This window comes from Mus musculus, chromosome 1 (assembly GCF_000001635.26).
Source record: "Mus musculus strain C57BL/6J chromosome 1, GRCm38.p6 C57BL/6J".
In the NCBI taxonomy this organism is placed as follows: Eukaryota; Metazoa; Chordata; class Mammalia; order Rodentia; family Muridae; genus Mus; species Mus musculus.
The window spans coordinates 92187169-92213681 of record NC_000067.6 but is presented as its reverse complement, the minus strand read 5'-3'; the positions used below and the strand labels follow the sequence as shown (position 1 = coordinate 92213681).

Genomic DNA, 26513 nt, shown 5'->3' with positions numbered 1-26513 from the left:
GGAAGATAGGCAGAGCCTACATAGGGAGGGGACTACCTAAGGAAGGGAACCTGCCTGGAGATTGGCGTGCCTAAGGAAGGTTTAGATAGCTGAGTCTGAGTCTTCAGGGTCTAATTCCTCTCTGGGCTGAGTCCTTTGATGCTAGGTGATTTCTGCTCCAATCTACCAGTACCTGGATGCAGAAAGAGGTAATTCTCACATGGCTGTCAGTTAAAATAACCACAGGCACAGAAAGATGACAAAGTCCCATTTGAACCTGGTGCATGGGGTCATGTGGAGCTCTTTCTGAAAATATATCATCTCAACCCAATGTCTCTTGAGATCTCAATTGAACATACAGGATATATGGTCTTGGCTTAGTTTCCATGTCTTCATTTGCATAGCGAGTTGGTTCTGTCCACCGCCTCTGGTCTCAGCATCTCAGAGAGACTGTAAAAGAAACACAAGCATGAAGGGACGGCCGTGGCTCTAGCATGTGAAGCTGAGGGCTCCGTCCTCAGCACCACAAAGAGATGCTGTGCACAGCAGAAGCCTGTCCCCCAGAAGTTATTCTAAGGAGTCAACTGGACCCATGAAAAGCACCTTGCTGTGAATTTTTACTCTTGGTGATTTAGGCTACAGAGCCTTCCAGATGTTGCAAACCAAGCAGCTAGTGATTGACACATTTCTCTGGGGCCTCAGATCGTCACGGACGTTGTTCAAAGGCCTGGCAGACATTTATTCGACTCTCTAAGAGAGGCCTTGCTCTTCCCGGGGCCAACAGATGAACTGGGATGAGGAGTGTACCCATTTCATGGGAGGCAGATCCCAGACCCTCAGTAGCTCACTGCGGGTGCCACTGCTTCATGTTCAGAAATCCGTATAGGGAAGTGCTGTGTTACAAGACCTAGAGTGTGATCCATGAGAAAACACGAAATCTCCCCCATGGCAGGCTTCTCTGTTGTGTTGCCACCCCGCTGTCCCCCATGTAAGAGGTGCAAGCACTGACCTCTCTCCCTGGCTCCGAGGCCAGCAGCCCATTCATCCTCGTTCCTGTCAGCAGGGGCAGCAGGCGAGGACGGGAAAGCTGACCCTGAAAGTATTTTCACAGCTGCAAGAAGGCTTTTCCACTTGAGCCTTTAAAAATAGGTTGTCATCCCCACACCCCCTGGGAGAAGTAATCTAAGCACAACCCTTTTCTGGGTCCAACTAAAGAAGTTCGGAGGCATCTTCCATTTGTGTGTGCCAACTACACTGAGCCTAAGCCACTGTCTGGGCCTCAAGGGTCTAACTGGGGACCTATATTATGCTGTCTGTTGGGGGCGGCTCAGCTCCATCTGGCAAGCCTCCAGCAGCCTGTGCCAGGGGGAGGATAAGGCCCCCTGCCTGTGTGGCATTCACAGGCTCAGCCCCAGGGAGCTTGCCTTCCTCATGTCACCAGCAGAAGCCTCAGAACTGTCGAGGGGCAGAGCTTTACAGTGAGCACAGCTGGGCAGAGCCCAGGAGGGGACAGCAGCTTTGCTTTGTTCCCTCGAGCCAGCCTTTGTCACACACATGCCCACACGTAGCACAGGAAACCTGGACAAGGACAAGGCTCATCAGCCATCCCCACGATCCTCATACTCTACCCCTGCAGTATGGCAGCAGGTCTGTGCAAACATCCCAGTCAATGCTACGTGCTCCCTTCAGGTCCGCTCAGCTCTGGAGTCATGCACGGCACTGCAGAAGTAGAGGAGCAGGCAGCTCCTTCGATCCTGCGAGCTGACCCCCCTGTCGCTTCCTCCTTTTAGCCCCTTGATGAAAATGATACACTGGGGGTTCCAGATACTTGGTATGCACTATATGTGACTTTTCAGAACAGCTGCATCACAACTTGGGTGACATCTCAGAAAAGATGCTTTCCTGGTCTCTATGTGGCTTCCAGAGGACCCTGCCTGGTATCTCCTGCAAAAGGGCCTGGATGGAATGGGAAGAAATCAAGATGGAGGCCCAGAGAGGTACCACAGTTCACAAAAGGCCCTGGGATTTGGGAGCTAAAGGACAAGCACCTGCAGGGAGTAGAAGGCAGTAGAGACCATCCCTCAGAGGCAGAGGGGTCCATATGAGCCACACACTGGCAGTCCCTAGGGATGGTTAGGGATAAGATGATGTAGCTTTAGTGATAAGAGTCTCTATACCATGGTGTCCTACTCTTAGACTAGGAAACAGTAGTACACAAGTCACAAAGGGGACAGGGCCAAGATCTGTGACCTGAGCATCTACCCATACCCTTGTATGAATGAGGAATAAGTGTCACATTTGAGTGAGCCCCACTCAGAAGGTCAATGTTGAGACCTTGGGGCTTGCAGGGCCTCCTGCACAACTGCTCCGTCCACCTCCTACACAGAGGCCAGGACTGTCCTGGGGGGCCTTCCTTTCTCTTCCATCTCTCACTCTGCCTCTTACCCATCCCCCTGGCATGTTCTATCCCCTCTCAGAGGTTCCCTACTGAGTACTGAGTAAGACTATACCCTAGCGCATCTATCTGATCAGCCTCTGCAGGAGTGTAGCCCAGACCAGAGGCTGCAGCAGCTTTCAGGCCTCAGGCCATGCCACATCCTACCGCAGGAGTCCCACTCCCACACTGACCCTGGATAGACCCACCCATCAAGCTTCCCAACAAGGGATGCCACGGAAGCAGTTTTGCACACGTGCAGGATCTCATCTTCTGAAGACTTTGGATTGCATCGCTGTGGCTCAGCAATCCACCTCTCACAGCTGCACATTAAAAGCTTCAGAGCTGTGTGTCGACTGCAACATCTCCGAGACTGATTTCAGGGAGAGGAGCTTTCTCTCCTGTTCTCTGTCACTCGGCTTTTTCTCACTTTTTTTTTTTAAACAGTCATTAAAGATGATCCCTAAGGAGATGAAGCAGAGAACTTAGTGTTACGATATCAGAGCTGTCCCGACTGTCAATCCCCAGCTCCCCAGAAAATTCTGAATTAAGCCTGTTAGTTCTACGTTTACAGAAACATTGGAGGTTATCTGGGGGAAATGTTCAGAATGAAGCTTGTGGCTGATGTGGTCTCCCTGCCTCAACCCACCCAAAGCTGCTGTCACATAGGAAACTTGTATGAATGGAAAACGCTGAGATTTCCAATACCTTCAGGACTGATACCCAGCGCCAAGCCCAGGAGGTAAAGGTCTCTGCAGACCATTCACACCCTCTGTGAGGTCTGTCGTAGAATCCACTTGAACTGTGACACCCATGTCCCTGTAGTAAAAGAAGTGATTGCCAGTCAACTTTCTATTGCTATGACAAAATACCCTAGGCAGTCAGTTTAAAAAGCTACCCCCTTGCCCTTGTGGCTGTCTCTTTTCATAGAAAAGAAGCTATGTGCAGTGGTGCATACCTTTAATCCAGCACTTGAGAGGCAGAGGCAGGCAGGTGAGTTGGAACCCAGTTGGCTCTGCATAGGGAGCTACATAGTGAAAGCCTGTCTCAGAAAAAGAAAATGAAGCAAAAATGAAAGGTTTATTAGGACTGGTAGTTTTAAAGTTTCAGTCCATATTAGTTGGTCCCATTGCTTTTTGGCCTGTGTCAAGACAGCACACTGTGATGGGAATGTGTGACAGAGGAAGCTGTTCACCTCATGATGGCTAGGAAGAGAGGAAAAGAGACAGCCACAGGGGCAAGGGGGTAGCTCTTACAAAACAGTAGGAGGTGTCCTTACCATGATCTAAGAAGACCTCAGCAAACAAACACTGAAAAGCTGAAACCATTATGTTACACAATTAATGTCATATTTAATTACACAACTTTAAAAACAAGCATGGGGCTGGAGAGATGGCTAAGTGGTTAAGATCATTTGTTCTTGCCAAGGGCCTGACTTCAATTCCCAGTACTCACGCTGGATGGCGCTTACCTGTAACTCCGGTTCCAGAGAGATCTAACACCTCTGGTCTCTGTGGACATCTGCACACACGAGGACACATAATTAAAATAAAAATTAAGGTTTTTAAAAGTAAAAATGAGGCTGGAGATATGGGTCAATCGTTAAGAGCACTTGTTCATGCAGAGGAACTGGGCTCAATTCCCAGCTCATGGTGGCTCACAACCATCTGTAACTCCAGTTCCAGGGGATCTGATGCTCTTTTTCTGACCTCCGTGGGCACCAGGGATGGTCTTGGTGCAGATACATATATGCAAATAAAGCACTCACACACAATAAAATAAACATTTGGAAATTAAAATGAATGAACCCAAGGGGTAAAACAGGAGAGCCGTAAGCCAAACAGCTCCTTTGTGCATCACCGTACTTAACTGTCAAGGCCCCTGGTGGGCTTTGTGGTTTATGGGCATCACAGAGTCCATCTGAGTACTTTTCCTAATAGATATGTGCCCTTGAAATAAGGCAAATTGAGACGGGGAAATGGCAATCCTAACCAAATTCCACAGTCAGAATGGGTGATCTGTCGTATCAGCATGCACACCAGTTCTCACTGCCTTTAGAAAAAGGTGTTGGCAGCAATACTAAATGGGCCAAATGGTATCCCCCTAAAAAGCATGAACTGGGAGCTGGGGGCCTGTCTCTGTGGGTAAGAGTGCTTGCTGGGCAAGCAGGAGGACCTGAGCTCAAATCCTTAGCACCCAGGTAAAAGGCTGAGTATGGCTGCACACAGGCCTGTAACCTAGCTCTGTGGGAAGTGGAGAAAGGAAGAAAATGGTGGAAGGCCACCAACCTAGCTCCAAGTTCAGTGAGAGACCCTGTCTTAAGGGTAGATCAGGATACTCAGCAGCATCCTCTAGCCTATGCATGCATGCAAGGGCACACTCATCCACACGCATCTGTGTACAGCAGCAAACACATAACTCTAACACCAACTCACACGTAATAAATAATTAAATAAGCAACTCACACGTAATAAATAATTAAATAAGCAACTCACACATAATAAATAATTAAATAAGGGAAAATAAAGAATGAGGGGGCTTGTTCTGTCTGATTCCTCAGAGTCACTTTCAGGGGAGATAGGTGGGTGGGGTGTGTGGAGTGAGGTACAGCAAGCTCCCATTTTCACTGCAGCTGGAGTCTTGAGCTGGTTTGGCGCAGTGTCTTCCCAACCCACAGAGCTACTGGGAACTCATACCCTCCTTAGCATATCTGACAGTAAACACCTTCTGTTTACTTCCGACTCTGTCTGCTGTGCTTGAGGTTTCTCTCCTGCTGCCTATTTACATTTTAGATTCTCCCTGTCTTTGCGCTGACAGAGAGAACCAGCCCAATCGAGACCCCTAGACTGTGCCATTTCTAGACTGTATTGCCCTGAATAATTAATTATCTTGGGATGCCTGGCTGTCCTGAATAGAGACATCAGATACAGACACAACCTGCCTTCCTTCCTGCAGTGTTAATGAAAGGCATTCAGGTGCAGCAGCCTGACTCTAACCATGAGGACAAAAGGCAAATGTAGAGAATGGTGGCCCACGGAGAGTGTGGATCTCTAAGGTCATGTGGCAGCTTTCCTGTCCTTATCTGCTTTCGCCCAGTTTTCTTTCTCTCTTTCTCTCTCTCTCTCTCTCTCTCTCTCTCTCTCTCTCTCTCTCTCTCTCTTTCTGTTTTGTTTCGTTTCATTTCGTTTTGTTTTGTTTTAAGGTGGGGTTTCTTTTTGTAGCCCTGGCTGTCCTGGAACTCCTTCTGTGATCTCACGGAGATCTACCTGCCTCCACCTCCCCAGTGCTGGGATTAAAGACACGCTCTGCCAAAGCACGACTCAGATTACTTAAGTAAGAAAAATTAATACTTTGTTTCAGCCTGGGTTCTTTAGAAAGTAGATTAGGGAAGGCAAGGATTAAATGTTGGTTCTTAGTTTTCTCCAGTTAGGAGAACGGGCAATAGGCCCAGGATGATGAGACCCAAGCAGGGCCATGCTGTGCCTCACTCTCCACTGCTTCACAAATGTGGAGCTCATCTGAGCTGCACAGGCCACTGGACAAACAAGCTATCCTTGGCCAGGCTAATAAGGAGACGAATGCCTAGCATCTCACAAAAGGTGGCTCCTCTCTCTAGATCCCTTTGCAGTTGCACAAGGTGACAGATGCTGTCCCAGGGCATGGTGGGAAGGCCAAGGAAGCCAGGAACTCCCTGTACAGTCATTCTGACTGCACAACAGAATCCAGAGAGCCCACCTGGTTCTCCCCAGGGCCACAAGGGATCAATGGAGGCACATGAGGGATGCTGACAGACCCCAAGATGCTGGCCTGTGTTCTCTTACAGTTGTCATTTGTCTGTGAACTGTGTGGATTGATGTGCTGTGAGTGTGTGTGTGTGTGTGTGTGTGTGTGTGTGTGTGTGCGTGCCATGTATGCATGTGTGTGTGAATGCATGGGAAGGACTCCTTGTAAAAGTAAAAAGTGTTTTCAACTCTAGTCTTTGTTAGGTCTCGGGGTGTCCAAATATTCAGAAATGGCCATAACTTGGACAATAGGAGACTTTCTACCAGTTAGATAAAAGTCAGCATTCCTCAGGAATTTGTGAAACTGACTCCTATATGCAGACTGGACAGTGCCAGGGTTAGGAGAGTGGGAGAGGATAGTGGAGATAGCACGAAATAGAGAAGATAGCAAAGGATGGAGAAAGTAAGTGAGAGTAAGATAGATGATAGATAGATAGATAGATAGATAGATAGATAGATAGATAGATAATAAATGGATGGATAGACATCAGATAGGTAAATAAAATAAATGAATGGATAGACAGACAGATAAATAGATGATGGATGGGTAGACAGACAAAGAGATAAAATAGATGATAAAAGGATGGATGGATAGACAGACAGACAGATAAAGTAGATGACAAATGGATGGACAGACAGACATAAAATAGATGGTGAATGGATGGATGGATGGATAGACAGACAGATAAAATAGATGAAAGATAGATAGATAGATAGATAGATAGATAGATAGATAGATAGATAGATAGATAGATGATTCATGGTCGACAGACAGACAGATGATAAATGGATAGAGCAGTGAGGGACAGGGAAAACACCTTGCAGTTATAAAGAGAACAGATGTGTATCCAGAGGAGGGAAGCTGGGGAGTGAGAAGCTAGCATGCTAGGATGGAGGGACTGAAACATTTACCAGGTGACTGATAGTGTGATACTTGTGTTGCTGAGGGGGCCTAGAGGTCAGCATGGGCTTTGATATGCAGCTACAGGTGTATGTCAATGAAGCCATATGTCCTTTCTGCCAGAGGTAAGGGACTGGCTCCTTTTGCCAGTGGAGACTGGATTTTACACGTTTCTAAGGAATGCTGGCTTTTATCCAACCACCAGAAATCCTCCTATAGTCCAGGTTGAGCTCATTTCTGGGTCTTTGGGCAGCCTGAGAGCTAGTATCCAAGCTTCTTGTTGTTGGTGAGGAACCACGTGGTCTCTTCTGTTGCTGCTTCTCAGCTGAGGAGGGTCATGTGGTGGTCCAGGAAGGTTGGCGTGTGAATCAAAGGCCAGGACAGGGTAGGAGCTAGGGATCCGAGGGAGACCAAAGAATAGCCTTGGAGCAAGCTCCCAGAGGCTGTAGTTTGGAAGCCAGTTCTCTTTCACATCAGCTTTCAGCAAGTCCAGGGCTCCCACATTTTGAAGGAGCACCTGGGGCCATTTTGGAGCAGCTTGCCTGGCTGCAGTTGGTTCCTGGATGACATCTGTCAACTGAATGGAAATCTGCTGGGACAGATAGTATCTGTGTCAACTTACTGGTTTAAAATGTCCTTTATTAAGAGACACATATGCTTGCCCACACCTTTAATACTAGCACTCAGGAAGCAGAGGCAGGTAGATCTCTGCGAGTTAAAAGTCAGCCTGGTTTACAAAGCGAGCTTTAGGAAGCAAGGGTTATGCAGATAAACCCCGTCTAGAAAAACTGAGACAGACAGACAGACAGACAGACAGACAGACTGATTGATTGATGGGTAGAACTGGAGAAATAGTGTTTGCTGCTCTTGTGGAGGACTAGAACTTGATTCCAAGCACCCTTGTCAGACAGTTCACAACCATCTGTAACTTTAGTTCTGTGGTGTCCTCTTCTGGTCTTCAAGAACACACACACACACACACACACACACACACACACACACACACACACACACACACACTCACTCACACACACACACACACACAGAGGTAAGATTTAAATCCGTACCCTATTACTGTTTATAGCAGCCCTATTCACGGTTGCCATCCTGGAAAACAACTTTGCAGTCAACTTTTGCCCAGATGAGCTTTGCTGATGTGAGAGATTCCTGAGGCACATTTACCATCCTTGCCAGCCTAGGAAACAGAAACTGGAGTCTAGGCTCAGTTCAGAGCAAGAAGCCTAATTAAAAACAAAAGCAAAAACAAACAAACAACACACACACACACACACACACACACATAGACATACACACTTTAGGAATCAACTCTGAAGACCTGAACCTTAGGAGTAGCCATTTTTAACAACTGTCTGAGATGCAACACTCTTGTTTGCCATGTTGGCTAATTTGCATGGTGTCAATCTCCTACTGCAGAGAATTCTGCGAACAGAATCAGGAAGAGAGGTGCAGTGCTAGCTCTCACAGCTCCAGCAACATCTTTTCCTAGATGTTAGGGTAAACAAATAGCTCAACTCTGAATTATCAAAGTCTGTAGGAATCCCCCAGCCCCACCGGGGGAATGAAGTGGTCCCAGACGTCAGTAACTCAGCGGTCTCTGAGGAACCCCAGTTAGAACTCCTCTGGAAGCAGAGAACCCACCACACCGCTCACGTTAACCCAGCAAGTGAGCAGACAAGACCACGTGAGTAAGAACCAGAAAAGGCGACAAGAAGACAAGGTGTAAAAGAAGCCCCTAAGGCGCCAGAACAGGGTGACAAAAAGAAGAAATGGATTCCGTCTACAGAAAGGTCAAGGTGGCAGTGTGAAGCTGCAAAGTCTGGACCTTTGTGGCTGGGTAGTGACTGTGTGGAACGGGTGTTCATTGGCCAGCACCCAGCGCATGGTACCTTATTAAAGCACACACCCAAGTGTTAAGACATTTTCCTTTTGAAATTATTTTACATAGGAAAAATTGTAAATAGTACTTCATGTGTAAGGAGTCTTCATCCAAACTGTACAGAGGTGACTCAGTATTTGAAAAATAAATCAGTGTCATTCTGTTCAATGGAGAGAAAAAAAAGCGCTCAGCATTTGTCAGATAAAGGGGGTTTTGATGAATTTACAACACACAATCTTAAAAAAAAAAGTCTTGGAAACTAAAAATAAAAGAAAGTGCTATATACTTGAAAAGAGCATTTACCTGACAAAAAGAAATCTACAATGAGGGCTGGAGAGACAGCTCAGTTAAGAGTGAGTGCCTCCTGCTCTTCCTGAGGTCTGGAGATTGGTTCTCAGCACCCACATCAGCCCGATTGCACCACCTGTAACTGTGGAGCCCTGATGCTGTCTTCTGGGCAATCACGTGTGTGTGTGTGTGTGTGTGTGTGTGTGTGTGTGTGTGCATATTTATACATGTTCATACATGTGCATCTATGCACATTCCTATGTGTGCTTACACATGTTCAATTGCATGTTTATACATGTTTGTGCATGTTTATACATGTTCATGCATGTGTTTATTCATGTTCCTATGTGTGCTTATACATGTTCATTTACATGTTTATACATGTTCATGAATGTGTGTTTATGCATGTTCCTTGTGTGTTTATACATGTTCATTTGGGTGTCTATTCATGTTCATGTGTGTGTATGTGCATGTGTATGTGCATGCATGAGAGAGAGAGAGTATGTGCATGTGTGCGCGTGTGCATGCAGAGTCCAGAGATCAATGTTGGCTGTCTTCTTCAATCATTCCCTGCCTTGTTTCTTTCTCACTGAACCTGGACTTTAAAAAAAACGTGCAGCCAAACTCAGAACTAGGTCTGCTGCCAGAGCGGAGCTGTTGGGTCACTCTCGGGGTTCTGTAGCACCAGGTGACATGGATTCTGTGCTGGATGCTGGAAGGACAGATTTGGTTTGTAAATGCATGCTAACTGCACCTCAGCATGTCAGCTCCATCCGTGGGACCTGGGCTCTGTGGGTGGAAGGCTTGTGGTTTAAAGAGGGCCCCAAAGCTTGTGAATGGTTTGAGGAAGGAACACTTTGGTTTTGTTTTCAGATATAAGGAAACACAATACAGTGCTTGCTGGGCTTCTCACCTGATGTGTTTGTTCATGAAGCCAGTGTTGTATTTGAAGAATGAACTGAAGGCAGGGGTGCACCACCTCATGTCCACAGCGTACTCTGTGCATTTATGAACTGAAGGGCATGGGTATACCACCTTAAGTCCTCAGCACATTCTAGACTGTTTCTGGGCTTCATCCAATCAAGACGTCTCCGTATGGCTTCAGTGTTGCTCTAGGCATGGGCTTGGGGGTGGCGAGCGGTCATGAGAGGCCTAGGCCAGTCCCAGGCCTAATCCTTCTAGTCACATGTTCCTGCCTGTCTCACAAAGGCTTGCTACCTGTGGACTCTAGTAGCCCATCCACGTGCCTGTTATCCAACACCCTGTTGAGGAGGAGGGGATTCTCCGCTGTGTCAGCCATCTTGGTGAGGCAGGAAAAGGCACTGTTTTTCTCTGTTCATGCCTCTTCCGGGAGAGAGCAGCTTTGCTGGCATTTTCCACAGAACCCACTATAGCAATCGCGAATCAAGAGTTAAGCGAAATTTTAAAATTAAATCTGAAACCACAGGATATGTACAAGAGGGTGAGGATTATGCCGGAGTTTTTATCAGCCACAGCTGCTCCATTATGTCTGTTTAGGGTAGAAATGGGCCTTTGAAATGCACGACCAAAATAAACACACAGGCAGCTGTAGCTGGTGTGGGTAAGTGAGCTGGCGAATGGAAGCAGCCAGGGAGGCCACAGGTCACAGTCGCCTGCGTCAAAGGCAAAATAAATAATCTATGCATGCATCTGGCAATGCCTGAAGAGCAGGCGTCTTCCCAGAGAACATTCTAGCAGCACTTACGAATTAGACATTTTATGGATTGTTGCAATTCATGCAAAAGTCATAACTTCAAAAAAAAAAAAACCTGAATATGGAATTAGAAGTGGTGCTACAGAGAAGGCCCACAGAAAGCATGGTGCCTAAATTCAGGAATCTTTAGCAGTAACCATTTGTATAGGCCAATATTTACAGAGAGCTTGCTGTGTGCTTTGTTAGTGATAACAACAAAGTTAGTATATGCTCACTGATAAGCATACAGAACTGAAGTGGCATTCAAAATCCTCTGGGTACTGGAAAGGATCTAGAATCACTAGCACCTCTGAGCATGCCTGTAGGGGATTATCATGATTATATAAATGGAGGTGGGAAGACATGTCCACTGTGGGTGGCACCATTCCCTAGTTGGAATTCTGGACTGTACAAGTAGAGAAAGGAAGCTGAGTGACAGCATGCAGTCATGCTCTCTGCTTCCTAATAGTGGGCATGTTGGAGCCAGTGTTGTACTTACAGAATGTTAGGCAGGGGTACCATTCCAAGTTCACAGCACTCTCTGTGCAGTTATGAACTGATGGGCATGGATGCATCACCTTAAAACCCCAGCACCTTCTGGGCAGTTGCTTAAGCTCCTGCCACCTTGACTTATCCACCATGATATACCCCAGGCATGTGAATTAGAATAAACCCTTTCTCCCTTAAGTTGCTTTTTTCAGTATTCTATACGTGACTAATATAATTTCCCATAGGAGAGCACAATTGGCAAGAAAATAAATAACTAATGTGTTCTCATGCAATGGTTAGTGCATTTCAACAATTAATTTATTGCAGTTATTGAAATTTACTAAGTCATATATGTAAGTAAATTTTACTTGAAGCCAATAATTTGTATATTTTAAATTTTTATTATTTTTAATTATTTGTTAGGTGGGGATATATGCCCATGAATTCAGGTACCCATGGAGGCCGGAAGATGGCATCAGACCCAGGGAGCTGGAGTTTAGGGCAATTGTGAGCCACTAGAGCTGGAAACTGAACCTGGGTCCTCTGTAAGAGGAGTAACTGCTTAGCCATTTCTCTAGCACAAACCTTACATTTTCATAAAGTCACAGTCATCTCTCAAATAACATCAATAGGGGGAAATAAAAGCACAAAAATCATAAAAGGCTTTGATTGCCATCATCCTTGTGTGTCAGCATGTACAAATACATGTGTGCCTCAAGCGCCAATGTGCAGCATTTCCCTTCCTAGGTGGAAACAGTTTTAGAAAGTAAGGAGAGGTTAACAGGCCAAACTCTTATTTCAAGGGAAAATGTTGAAAACGATTCACACAGAGGGTTGGCATTTGTGTCACAGTCTGAGATAATGGAATTACAATTTTGAACAGCGCTGTCCTTTCGGATGTAGTTGAAGGCACTCTGGGATGGGGAACTGCTTTCAAAGGCACACTGGATTAAAATTGGTTTGCACGGTCTTAGGGAGCTCAGCCAGCATGGCTGTTCTTGGAGGTAATGACCCAGAGAAGAAGTGATTTGAGCTCACTTATGGTTTCCCACAGCAGGAATCACAGGAAGGGGAGAGAAACAAACCCTGAGGGGCAGATCCGCACAGACAGACTGCAGAGGGACTTCCCATCAACGTTTGCTCCCAGAACTGCTCAGGTTCCCTGGGAGAGGGCAGATCTGAGGAACTCCAGATGATTAGAGAGGACAGGAACAGGGTGGGCTGCAGAATTCACAAGGGCAGCCTGGGGGGCACCCTGCCATGCTGGTTGCTCAACACCACTGTCTCTGGCAGCGTTGGTGGTATGTGAGTGGGGGTGTAACAGTTACACCTTGCACTAACATCACTGTCTCTAGAAGTGTGTTCTTTGGGTCACAAAGCCACCTTTCTTGGGAGTGCCTATTCCTGGCCCTCAGGATTGGACCTGTATTGGCTTCCATTTGAGACACAAACTTTCTGTGAACTGATATTTTGGTTAATTGTTTCTTATGCCAGAGAAAATGACTAGCATCAGCAGAACTTACCCAGGTTTTAGACAGCGAAAGATGTTTGCTAAGGTCTTGGTTTTGATATATATACACATATGTGTGTGTGTATATATATATATATATGTATGTATTTATATATATATTCTTCAAAATATAGTTTTTATTGATTAGGAACGCTTTGGGCTGTAAGTCATATATGACTGAACCCTTGCAGATTAAATTTACTGAGGTTTATTTTTCTCTCACACACAGACAGATGTGGAAATTCACAGCCTCGGGTACTGTGGCTCCTAGTTGGTGACATCCAGGAACTAGCGCATCTCCTGATTCTCTGCTCCAGTATCTGTAGCAAGCTCCTGATCATCTTGGTGTTTGTTGCTTCCTGATCACAGCAGGCAGCTGTGCCTCTAGCTACACATCTATGCTCTGGGTTTCTAAAACCTAAAGCAGAGTGAAGAGCTTGGGAAGCGTGGAGTACTAGTCTATATTGGTTAGGTAGAAAATAAAGCCAGCTAGCTGCCATACACATTTCAAGTTGGCATCAGAAGTCCTGATGCTACCACACCTGTTGCTGGCCAGGATACACAAGATCCCCAGTGACAGGTTAGAACTGTGGTTCTCAGCCTGTGGGTCACGACCCCTTTGCAGGTCGAATGACCCTTTTACAGAGGCTGCCTAAGACCACCAGAAAACACAGATATTTTCTTTCCAATTCATAACAGTAGCAAAATGAAGATTATGAAGTAGCAATCAAAATAATTTTATGGTTGGGGGTCACCACAACATGAGTACTTGTATTGATGGGGGGTGTCACACAGCATTAGGGAGGTTAAGAATCACAACTTAAACATCAGGCTGAGGTGACAGCATGCAGCTCCCAGATCTAGAGAGTAGCCAGAAGATCTGGGCAAGGCCATGTTCCGCTGGATGGAGTGAGGACACAGCCTTCATCTTCTTTCTCTATCAGCACAGGAAGTGCTACCATCCTCTGCCCAGAGGGTCCCTGTCTCTCACACAAGGTTTGTGAATAGTTTAGAGTCATCAACCTCATGGAGAGGGGGACTGCACCACTAAGCAGAACTCTGAGCTGGAACTAGTCGTTTTGGGGAAAGAGGACTTGGGGTGGGAAAGGAGTTCATGTTGGAGAGTCGTGAGACCCTGTGAGGTACACTCTGTCCTGGGGGTTGGGGACAAAGGGACGGTCCTGGGGCTCATCCAGCCTCCTGGGAAGCCTGAGTGTGCCTGCCTGTTAGTGAAGAAGCTCGCCCCGGCTTGGAGTCTCTTGCCAGATGTGCTGATCCTGAGCTGCTCTCAAGAGCAGAGCAGACATCTGCAGGCAGTGGAGGGCTCATCCTGCACAAGGAGGTGCCACTAACTAATGCCCTGTGCAAGAATTGTTGAAGGGATGGGGCCTAGGCCTGTTGTCATCAAGGGACTAGAAAGAAGGCCTAAACGAGAAGTTACTTGGACCATGGAGTTAGAGAGGAAACCAGGGATCAGGGACGGGTTCCATAAATGACAGGGGCCTGAGCTGACTTCTACCTCCCTCTCTGTCTTTCTCCCTGTGTGTCTCTCTGTCTGTCTATCTGTCTCTATGTATTATCCCTCCTGAATCTCTCAGTTTCTTTGTTATTCTATTTTTTTCTCTTTTTCTGTTTTTGTTTCTGTCACTCAACTCTGTTTAAAAAACTTCCTTAAGGAGGCCTGCAGCCTGCTTACTGTTGGGGTGTCTTCCCCAGCCTGCTTGCTGTTGGGGTGTCTTCCCCAGCCTGCTTGCTGTTGGGGTGTATTCCCGAGTCTCCATGCTCTCCTCTCAGACAGGCCGCTCTAATGGCAACATTGCCACACTCGAGTCCAATGCAGAGTTGCCTGTGATAAATCCTGTGCTAATCAACAGCCCAGTGTTTCCAAAGATTTCCTTCTCTATCATTTCTTACCTGATCTGAAATCTTTTTCAGGGGCCCCACCTCTAATACTATCATCTTTTGGGGGAACAATTTCAACATGTACTTGGGGGAACACAAGTACACCCTTTCTCTCCTTTGCCTGCTTGCCTTGTGGGACTGAGCAACTGCTAGACCCTTCCTTGGACTTCCATTCACAGCTGCTGCTGACCATTGTTGGGAGTTGGACTGCAGACTGTAAGTCATCAACAAATTCCTACCCATAAGTTCTGTGTCTCTAGAGAACCCTGACTAATACAGAAGTTGGTTCATGTATGTCTTCATGTGAGATGAATCCCCACATGTTTGCACTGACCTTTTAAAAAAATCACATTTGTCTGCCTCTTTGGTTTTTTTTTTTTAAGATTTATTTTATTTATTACATGTAAGTACACTGTAGCTGTCATCAGACACCAGAAGAAAGAATCAGGTCTTGTTACAGATGGTTGTGAGCCACCATGTGGTTGCTGGGGTTTGAACTCAGGACCTCTGGAAGAACAGTCAGTGCTCTTAACTGCTGAGCCATCTCTCTAGCCCCTGTATGCCTCTTTGCATGTGGGTATTTTGTGTGTAAACACTCATGTGCACACGGATGTTGAGATCAGAAGACAGCTTGCACGAGTCAGTTCTTTTCTTCTTGACACACGTGGATCCTGGGGATCAAACTTAGATCCTCAGGCTTGGCAGCAAGAACCTTGACCATGGAGGGATCTCAGCAGCCCTGCAACCAACTTTCTGTGCTTTGGTGAATCTCTCCACTCCACTTCCCTGACTCACATTCTACATCTGCTGGTCTCAGGAGAGGCAGTCTTCTCAAATTATCAGGAGAGTCTTTGATTAATCACTATAGCTGCTCCCGTTCTTTCTGTCAGAATCTTCAGATACAACACCCAGGGATGTTATTTCATGTGCTGCCCAGTACACGAGCCCCAAACTAAAGTCCTTCTGTAGACAGTTTGACAACTCCCATTTCCACATCTCCATTTATATTTTGAATTCATCAGGGAACCTCTACAGGGAGAAGAAACAACTGTCAGTGCAAGGAAGACACTGCGAGTCAAAAAAAGTCTTTCATTGTTAACATAGAAAAATCAAGTTCTGACAGTAGGAGGCACGGGCCATTGCTCTTTGAACCAAGGCACCTTCTGTCTGCTTGGATCTGGCAACACAGTGCAGGTACTGCATCTTCCATCTGCAGGTAAACCAGAAGACAGCATGGCTTGTGAAAAACTCAGAGGAGTTAGCAGGTAGATGCCTGCCCTGCCCCTGGTATTTCCTTCTTAGCTGTGTGAATCTAGAAAGCCACTTGGAGACTCTGCATATTCATCTTTCTTCTTGGAAAACAAGAATAATAACGGAGGCTATTATTTAAGACGGTAGCAAAGAATCATGATGATCCTTACACATGATGCCAAGCACGAGCCTGGCAAGCTCATGGGACCACAATTCATGTGAGTCTTCCCCAAATCACTCAGAGGGAAAGCTGAGACTGTATGGGTGCAAAGGGGATGTCTGGAAGAGGATTCCAGAACTCCTGACCTCAGGATGGCTCTCCTCACAAGTCACCAGGGTTGCTTGCTCTGCCGTGTTGCATCAGTTTAGCTTGACACTCAAAATGAAGCACTGGGAGACCTGTGGCGATGTGGAAGTGGTTGCACCCCAGAACAGAGTCTCCTGGAGTGTGCTATGCAGTGCAGGAAAGTGGGCCCTGTCTGATCGGGACACCCAACTCAGCTTCTGACCTTCGAACCAATCTTACACCTTACACCCTTGCACAGGCCTGGAATGGGCCATCAGTCACTGTTCCTGCCACGCCTGGCCACTAAAGCCTGATTCTAATTCTCCTGTGAGTCTTTACTGGTACTTCCTGGAAACCTCAAAGGGATTTCCTAACTTGTTGCCCCCCCCCACCTGTCTACAATCTCAGGTTCCAATTAGACAGCCCACATAGCTTTAAAATCTATTCATTGCTGCCATGCACCTCTCTGTAGAGGTGTGAGCCATTGTGACAGGGACTGTAGCTAGGACAAGGAGGATGGCACTCAGCTCATGGCTGATTAGAGTCATCTTGTATGATGCAAAGATCCTTCGTGCAATACGGAAACTGTCACATGTCTAAGAAAGTAAGGCTTTGCCTAACAGAAACTCAGTGCAAAAAGCTGGTTGGTGGGGCAGAGCAGGCTCAGTAGTGACTGAGGCAGGCTCGGTAGTGGATAGGAAAGATTCCACTCCATGGTGGGTAAGGCAGGCTTCACGGAAGAGAACGTATCAGCTTGCCTTTAAGTACAATCAGGAGCAGGGTACTATCTATAAATCATGTCTCCTGAACAGGGAGTGACAGCACATGCCTAACACTCAGGAGGCAGAGGTAGGAGCATGCCTCAAAGTTTGAAGCCAGCCAGGTATCTGTGGTGAGTATTCAGCCAGCCAAGGCCATATCTTGTCTCAAAAAAAAAAAAATGAAGAAGCAAACAAAAATATCAAATAAATAAATTTTGTTTTTCAGTCCTGTTAACTCCTTGACACTGGACTATAAAATCTATGTTTTACAATATCTCAATTGCACTGAGTCACTGTTGAAATTCTTCCCACTAACTGAAGGGCAATCATGAGACTCTCAGTCCACAGAATGGCAGCAAAGCCCACCCAACCTTCTGACTGACCTCCAGTGGCTAAAAACGTTGGCCAACGCCATGGCAACGGGGCTCCTGGATGAGCAGCTCCCTGCCCACTGCCAGAATATTCCTGGTTGCAGGGAGGAAAGGGCTGGCTTATGTCAGTCTTGGGCGACATGTACACCAGGCTGCCAGCCAACCTCTGACTCATGGGCTGTCTTTCCTGTGGGGTAGATGGTAGAGCTCACCCACTACCTAGCCGTGCTGGCACTGAGTGCCAGCCATTCAGTGTTTCAGATGCCCTGTCACAGTGAGAATGCTGCCAAGGTTTGCAGCCAGGACTCCTCATCTTCATCCCTAGCATATCGAAGCATTCCCTGGAATGTGCCCTGACAGTTGGCCTGTAATTACAAGCATTAATTGGCTATCCAGGTCCTTACAAACCTTTTTTTTTTTTTTTTTTTTTTTTTTTTTTTTTTTTTTGAGAATAAGAGAATTGAAAAGATCGAGGTTCGTTCTGGAAGCTGGAGTTCTTTGACTTCCATCTGCCCCCACATCTTGGAGTTCGCCCAGCTCTACTGTGTTTGCTGGATATAAATTGTCCTCAAGAGGGGACACATTGAAAGCGGCCTCGAGGGCAGCAGACAAGAACACACAGCCTTTCAGGGAAGAGTGAGGATTTATAGGCAAACACAGCTCTTCGCAGACTCTTCAATAAAGACATACAACCTGAACAAAGGTAAGTATTTCACTCAGTCTATGAAAGCCCGTGAAAATTTTTTTTGCAAGCTTTTACAGTCCATGGCCTTCCCTTTCAATCTTGAATAATAGCACTGAATTGAGCTGTAAAAGCTTCCGAAGTTTGAAGCCTTTTGACAAGTTAATTTAGCAGTATGGTAAAAAGTTTTTCCCCAAGACAGAATAAAGCTATCATATCATGAATGTAGTAGTCATCCTGAGGAGAGAAAAGACCATTAGGATTACAGATGATGGGCTTTGCGGAGATAGTTTGTGGTTTCGTGTAATCTACCATCAATATTTCAGGAGAAAGATGCTCTACTCATCAGTCAGATGGAAGTCAATATCCCCACTTAAAAACAACACCAGGCCAGATCACATGTATCTTTTATTGGAAAAATAACATTGTCTGTGCAGTTTTCCTTCTAGGGTTCTTTAGAGTCTTACTGTGGGCTGTGTGTGTGTGTGTGTGTGTGTGTGTGTGTGTGTGTGTGTGTGTGTTTGTGTATGTGACAAAGAAGTCTTCCTTCTTATCTGGGGAAAACAAAAACAAACAAACAAACAAACAAAAATAAGGAAAGGAAGCAGTAATAATTTTGCTCTCTCCAGCTAAACGCAAACCTCCCTCCCACGCCTTCCCCAGCTCTGGGTGTGCCGGCAGTGAAGCCAGGTGAGCTGTCTGCCTGCTTTAGACAAGCTGAAAGTCAGTCAAAAGCTTGTCTCTTGTTTGCTGTGTGTTTGTTTTTTAAATTAAAAGTTGGTACCACAAAGTACCTGGCTCCCATTTTCCGATAGCAGAACAAGAAAGGAAACAGAACCGCTGTCTCCCTCCCGCATCTCCGTGGGCGTCACTGACTCTGGGAGAGGGGTCTACCTATAAATAGGATGAATGGGAAGGATCCAGCGTTGTCATGATGGAGGAAAAAAAGCCAAGAAAATTAATTATATTTAACAAAGAAATGCTTCGGATACCATTTGGTCCTGTGCCCTGAATATAAATCTCCAAATGTTTCTCACTTGAATGTTTAGTGGGGAAAATAAAATTAAAATTAACAAACAGATGCCTCATTGTGCTCACAGTGATTTCCTGGCCTGCTTTGAAGTCCTCATGAGGCAAGGGGTTTCTACAAGATGGCTTAGGGAGGTGACCCCTGAATTGGGAGTAGAAAAGATGTTTTGTCTAAGTGGAGCAACTGTTTTGTGTTGTTTGTGTTGTTTATTTGTTGAGCTGATTGTTTGTTCTAGAGGGTTTTGTTACTGGTTTTGCGGTTGAGACAGATCTCTCTGTTCCAGGGCTGGCATTAAACTTGTCATGTAACTGTGGATGATCTCAAACCTGTGGCCCTCCTGCTTCTACCTGCAGAGTGTTACTCTCATAGGCATGGGGGACCATACCTGGTTTTATGTAGTGTTGGGGATCCAGCCCAGAGCTTCCTGCTTGCCAGGTAAGTGCTCTACTGAACATTTTTAAATGACTCTAACCTTGGTTTTGTGGGGCACACAGTGATTCCATTTTTAACTGAGGAAAGGTATTAATAATTCCTATTAAACCAGTGTGGGGAGAAAATGCCCAATAAGCTGGTACTGAAGGAAGAGATAACACAATCATGGAAGAGATTTAAAACACACTCTTTCGGGTCAGCTAGCCCTGGGTCAGCGTGGGCTCCGCCCTCAGTTCCCTGAGTGACTCACCAAGCAGATCCACTCCAAGGCCTTCTGTGAAAAAGGTGCCATACCACCTGCAACAGTGACCACAGCAAAGATGTCTAAGACATCTGGGAAGATATCAGACACCCTCTGCATACCCTCAGGTGGCTTTCTTCTCACTGCTCCAAGCTTCTTTGCTCTCATTCCTGAAAGCAAGGAGACTCCTGAGAACACCTGTCTGCTCAGTGGCTGTGAGCATAAAATGAGGCCCAGCCTGGGCTTGCTCCAGTGCTCCTGCACACAGTAACCGCTGAGATGTTTATGTGATAACATATGCTCACAAACGAGATCACGTAACCACAACTGTGCATTCCTTTCCTGGTTGTATAATACTCCACTGTTTGGAGGGACCATTCAGTTCATATACTCAGCCACAGACTAGGAACGAGTCCTTTCGGTGGCTGCAGTGAAGAGAGGGTCAGTAAACATCGCATTCCGTTTTTGTGTGAACAAGAGTTTGCATTTACCAGGGGAGAATGCTAAGCTGCTGGATCACCATATTCTGCGTTAGGTATGTTTACACAGGAGAAAGCCTGCAATGAACAAAGACAAAAGCTCTATATTCCAGAGGTGTGTGCACACATTCCCACAGCCGTGCCAAGAAGAACCCCATTCCGCCACAACAGCACAAGGCACCTTTATCTTTTTTTTTTTTTTTTTGTCTCTGCTCCTCCTGTAGATGGTGTAGTGACTGACTGTGGCTTTAGTTTGCCTTTCCCTAATGGGTAATGAAGTTGAACAATGATGCTTTTCTCTATGGTTTCTGGTTTTGTTTTTTTCCATTCTGTATTTAAAATCTACCCACTGATCATAACCTATTCCTCTCACACTGCCTTCTAAAATGCTGAAGTTTTACTTTTCCTATACAGAATATTTTCCTACCAAGTTTGTCCGTTTAGGGTAAAGTAATGGTTTTATTCATCCTTTCGGTAGGGACTTGTACAAGCCCAGTGACTTAGAGCCTGTCTCCACTGATCACAAACAAGTGATCAATCTGTGATCACGTAACTGTAACAAAGCACTCATTTCCTGGTTGTATAGTTTGCCACTGTTTAGAGGGACCTCTCAGTTCACTCACTCGGCCACGGACTAGTAACATCTCTATGCTCCCAGGCACAACCTCCGTCACAGGTCACCCTCTTAGTTAGGGCTTTATTCCTATGAAGAGACACTATGACCATGGCAACTCTTATAAGGACAACACTTAATTGGGGCTGGCTTGGTGTTCAGAGATTTAGTCCATTCTCATCACTGTGGGAAGTATGGTGGTGGGCCGGCATACATGCTTCTGGAGAGGTTTCTGAGAGAGTCCTATGTCTGGATAGAAAAGCAGCAGGAAGAGAGAGTGATACTGGATCTGGCTTGAGCATATGAAACCTCAAAGTGACACACTTCCTCCAAGGCCACACCTCCTAATAGTGCCATTCCCTATGAGCCTAGGAGGGCCGTTTTTATTCAAACCACCACACATTATTTCTGCATGTACATGTGCTGCTGTTTGGACTTCTCTGTTTTATATATATTTTTTGTCTGTCCATCTCATAGCAACCCTTTATAGCCACACTCCTAAGGCTCAGGATGCATCAGGACACAGATCCTTGGTTATTTACCCAAATTACCTGAACTATTTCACAAGCTTCAACACTGGGATCACGGGTGTACATCACCATATCTGGTTGCTATCTTCTTTGAAATTCTAAATGTTTCCAATGGGTACATAACCTTTCCTCAGCTGTAGCATTGCCCACAGGGGCAGAGCTGCTGATCTCTGCGCTCAGCATACAGGGTGATCTGCAAGATGCAGGCTCTCCCAGTGTGCTAAGATCTGCTGTGGCAAGCACTCAAACATGGCTGCAACTCTGTGGAGAGTACATGCCTTCTCACTAGTGTTCCAGCAGTGTAGGACACTTTCAATCTTTGTCCACTAATGTAAGTGTGCTTCTTTATGGCTCAGACCGTGAGTATCAGCCATGAAGAGACTATCACTCAGCGTGCTGTGGCCTTACATATTCCTCCTTTGAACTGTAAAGCTTTGTTTTATGTTGTCATGGGATGGGTTGTTCTACTGAAAGAAGATTTAGCTGCTATTTCTTCCTGGTCAGTCTTCCTTCCCACCATGGTCATCCCCATCTCCAGCAATGCTTTCTTTTCCTAGAAAAATCCAGTCATTTTGTAATAACAGCAGTTCTTTTGAAAGTTTTTGCTTAAACATTATGTTTCTGTTCCTCAGACCAGTGATGTTTACAGGTCCTGTTTTGGCGCAATCATTTGTAAGCAGTAGGTGGCTCTGGTTTCTAAATCCAGCTTGACAAGCTGTCTTTACCTGGCAAATTTAGTCCATGTGGCTTCATTGTGATTTATGGTTATTGTAGTGATTTATGGGAGATTAAATAACAAATCCAGGGCACTCTTGAAAACAAAGAAGCTTTTAATGTACCCTCTACAGAAAGAGACAAAGCAGAGAGCAAAATGGGTATGTACAGAGATGGCTCAACATTTAAAAGAACTTGCTGCTCTTATAGAGGTTCATTCTTAGCAACCACATGATAACTAACAACCATTCTCTAGTTCCAGGGGACCCCATGCATTCTTCTGGTCCCTGCAAGTGCCAGACATACACATGGTGTCCACACATACATGCTGGCAAAACAGCATAAGAACTTCTCTTTTCCCAGAAACTGAGAATTGTCCCCTTCATAATATGGGTTTAGTCATTAAGTAGAATTTGGGGCTTTAGACTGCTGCCTTTTCTGATGTGGCCCCAGCCACACAGAAAACTGCCTGGTACTTTCTAATTCTAAGGGCTCTGAAACAAGTAGATGCCATATGCCAGCTAAGGGACAGGGGGTTCTAGAACTCCTGTTATCTGTAACTGATCAAATCTAAGCACTCATCATATTGAAAACGTGCCATAATAATCTAGTTCTGGTGTCACTTGAATGTGAAGTGGTCCCCATAGCCTCACATATCTGGATACTTGGTTCCTGGTTGATGGTACTGTTTAGAGAGACTATGGAAACTTTAGGTGTGGCCTTGTAAGTCTCTGGGGTTGAGCTTTGAGGGCCCCAACCCACTTCCTGTTCCCTCTCTCTGTGCTTGTGTGTGGATGAAGATGTAAACAGCTAGCTTCCTACTATACCTTCCCGGCCATGAGGGACTAAGACCCTTTGGAACCGTAAGCCAAAATACACCCTTTCTTCCTTAACCTGATTTTGGTTGTAGCCTTTTATCAAAACAACAGGAAGGAAACTAATGCAGAAATGAATGTGTTCGAGGCAGAATTCTTTTTCTTTGCTTTGATGTTGACTCTCCTTTCCCTTGCTTCCATCCTAGAGTATTGAACTGAAGAGCTTGTCCACCCTTCTTTTCCTGCCCTCATTTCAGAAGGTGTTTATTCTATTTCAAAGGTAGTGGTTTTTCTTTCTTTCTTTCTTTCTTTCTTTCTTTCTTTCTTTCTTTCTTTCTTTCTTTCTTTCTTTCTTTCTTTCTTTTTTAATGTTAACAAAGTAAAAAGCCAAATCTCCCAGCAGCACTAGCAACACACAGTGCTTACATTCTCATGAGCTTCAGGTCTTCTCAGATCATCTTCTTCTTCTTCTTCTTCTTCTTCTTCTTCTTCTTCTTCTTCTTCTTCTTCTTCTTCTTCTTCTTCCTTCCCCTTCCCCTTCCCCTTCCCCTTCCCCTTCCCCTTCCCCTTCCCCTTCCCCTTCCCCTTCCCCTTCCCCTTCCCCTTCCCCTTCCCCTTCCCCTTCCCTTCCCCTTCCCCTTCCCCTTCCCCTTCCCCTTCCCCTTCCCCTTCCCCTTCCCCTTCCCCTTCCCCTTCTCCTTCTTTTTGCACCAGGAATTGTCTATGCTTATGGCATTGTGTGTCTGTTCAGAGTCTTCTTAGCTTTCCATTTGTTTCCAGCTGACTTCTGTTCTTGGCTAATGGGAGGATTCTGTGGAGGGGACACAGAACCAGGGAGGTCACCTCAGGGGCATTTCGTTGGTTTTTCCTACTATGCTAATTCCCCACGATGTTCCTTATATTTCAGGGCTCTGCCATCTGATAGATAAGGACATATATCCCAAGCCAAACTGGTGTTCATGCTTCAAGAGAACTGGACACTCTGAGATTAGGAGATCATTCATTTTAGAAATATATAGGCCACTTATAAATGCTGGCCGTAGTCACATAATATGGTTTGAATATACCCCACCCCAATTCTTGGGTTGGAAACCTGGTTCCCAGTGCACTATGCTGAGAGGAGGCAGTGGGACTTTTAAAAAGTCATTATGTCATTGGGCTTAATGTCATTAAATATCAAATAATGACTTAAAGTCATTAACTCCACTTATGAGAGAAAAATGCAGCTCCCCGAGATGGGGTGAGTTAAGACACCAACACCCCCACTTCACTCGGCACACTGTCCCTGCTGCTTACATGGTACACGACACCCCCTCCTCATTGTTTTGTTTTGTTTTTTTTTTTTTTTTGGTTTTTTTTTTCAGACAGGGTTTCTCTGTGTAGCCCTGGCTGTCCTGGAACTCACTCTGTAGACCAGGCTAGCCTCGAACTCTCATTCTTGTCCTTACACTTTTTTTTCTGCTGCACGTGGAGTAGCTAAGAACCTCCTCAGAAGAAGCCAAACAGATAAGGCTAATAGATCTTGGATTTTTAGCCTCTGTAAGCTTAATAACTGTCTCTTCTAAATGACTCTCCAGTCTTAGGTGCTCTGTTTCAGAAGAGAACAGATGGAGAGGATGTATGAGGCCATAAGACAGATGTGAACATGTACAGCTGGGTTAGCATGAGCCACACGCAGGCTGGAGAAGGAGGAAAGGTGGGGATGCAGAGCCCTGAGTCGGGCTGAGCCTCTGACCAGCATGCACAGGAATGAAAGGTGGTCCCAGAGTCCCACAGGTGAGTATGGGCAGGATTTGTGCACAGAAGGGGCTTGGAGGTAAAGTTTTGACTCCCCCTCCCGTCCATTTAGCATCAAGGAGTCTTTGGGCTTAAGACAGGTGAGCAGGTGGAAAGCTCACAGGTTTGCTTACTGTAGGATTTACACGACCCAGAGTGCTCTTAGAAGAGGAAGGCCCCAACTAGCAAAACCTCAGTGCTTTTGTACTGGCCTAGACAGAAAGAAACAATTATAGAAACTAACAAAGTTATGTGGAGTGGCTAAGGAAAATGAAGATTATTTTAATAGGGCTATTTGTAAAACAGTCTCTGGACCGTAACTTCCCACTAAAGAAGATTTCTCTTTTCTTTTTCTTTTTCTTTTTTCCTTTCCTATTTCTTTCTTTTTTTTCCCTGCCCAGAGAGAGTAATACTCACCTTTGAGGTAGAATCTCCTGTCCCAGGAAGGAACAGTAGAGATCAGAAGGCTGTTCCGGCAAAGTGGCTGCTCTGGGAGATGTCTGCTGCTCTTTACTGCTTAGCATGACAGAGATTTTGCAGATGTCTTACAGGCTTTGTCCGATCAGGGGGGATTTTGAGTTAATCTTAGAGGAGACCGTGATGGGCCTGATTTAATCAGGAACACTATTATAAGTCAAGAGAGGCCAAGTTGGAAAGATTGTCCTGCTGGCTTTGGGAGCACAGACTGCCCTGTGGAGAGACAAGAAACAAACCTTAGAGTGGCTTCTAAGAGTTCAGAAAGGTCTCTGTTGATAGCTTCAGGAAAGGTGGGGCTCCAGCACCACCATTACAAAGAATTGAATTCTGGCATTAGCCAGTGTATTTGGACTCTTCCAAATACACTGAGCCTCACATGAGTGTGCAGTCTTGGCTGATAATAGGATTGCAGCCTGAGGAGACTTGACTCACAGAAGTTGAGAGCTCAGAAATATGCAAGGTCTGCCTGCAAGGTTTAAGACAACTATCTAATGTATGCATTGTAGCAGATACACTAAGGATGCAGAGGCAGGATCTCACCTATTCCTGTCCTGTGTGCCCTTCTCTACACTGGCTGAGAGGAGGGCTCCTATGTCTGTGTCAACCCAGTCCTTTAGACAGCCACCCCATATGTACTGGTGCTCCACGACAGGGCACAGATGCTCTCTGAATGGCTGGAGAGACACTGGCAAAGGATGAGAGCTACTTGGTGAGCATGCTGTGTTCTAGAGCCAGTCCTGCTGATTTGAGCTGAGAGCTATCCCTTCTCAGCTCTCTTTATAAGTGGCCTTTGGTAGAAAGTTCCTTCAGTGTTAGCCTGAATGTGCTTTCATTCTTCCTTGTCACTGAGTGGCGACTCAATTGGCCCGGTCTGCTAGGTGACCAGGCTCTTTGCTCCGCATCAAAATCTGTCACTCAGGGATTCTGCAGTTCCCATGATGAGCCCCATCATGTCTTCAGAGGCAAGAGTCACTTCTTCCTGGTGACTCTTATGAAACTTCTGCCTTGTTGACATGGTGCAGTGTCATGCCTGTGGTATCTGATAGACTCTGTCTGCAGAACTGACAGAGATTTCTGGATCTGAGGAGCTCCTTCCTCTAGGCCAGTTGTTCTCAGGTGATCTGTGGGTCATGATCCCTTTGGAAGTTGCATATCAGAT

At 45.8% G+C, this 26513-nt stretch overlaps 1 protein-coding gene across 5 annotated transcripts in view; it reads left to right on the top strand.

Annotated features, from left to right (window-relative positions):
* The first annotated feature begins 17979 nt into the window (after nucleotides 1–17979).
* Nucleotides 17980–26513, top strand: part of Hdac4 (histone deacetylase 4) — a 266924-nt gene continuing 258390 nt past the window's right edge. For 4 of the 5 annotated variants that reach the window (XM_017319488.2, XM_017319486.2, XM_017319487.2 and 1 more), the window contains exons 1-2: nucleotides 17980–18268; nucleotides 19561–19712. The gene's annotated coding sequence lies outside the window, so the exon portion shown is untranslated. The remainder of the gene's footprint in view (nucleotides 18269–19560; nucleotides 19713–26513) is intronic. The other variant, XM_017319498.1, reaches the window with a different exon arrangement.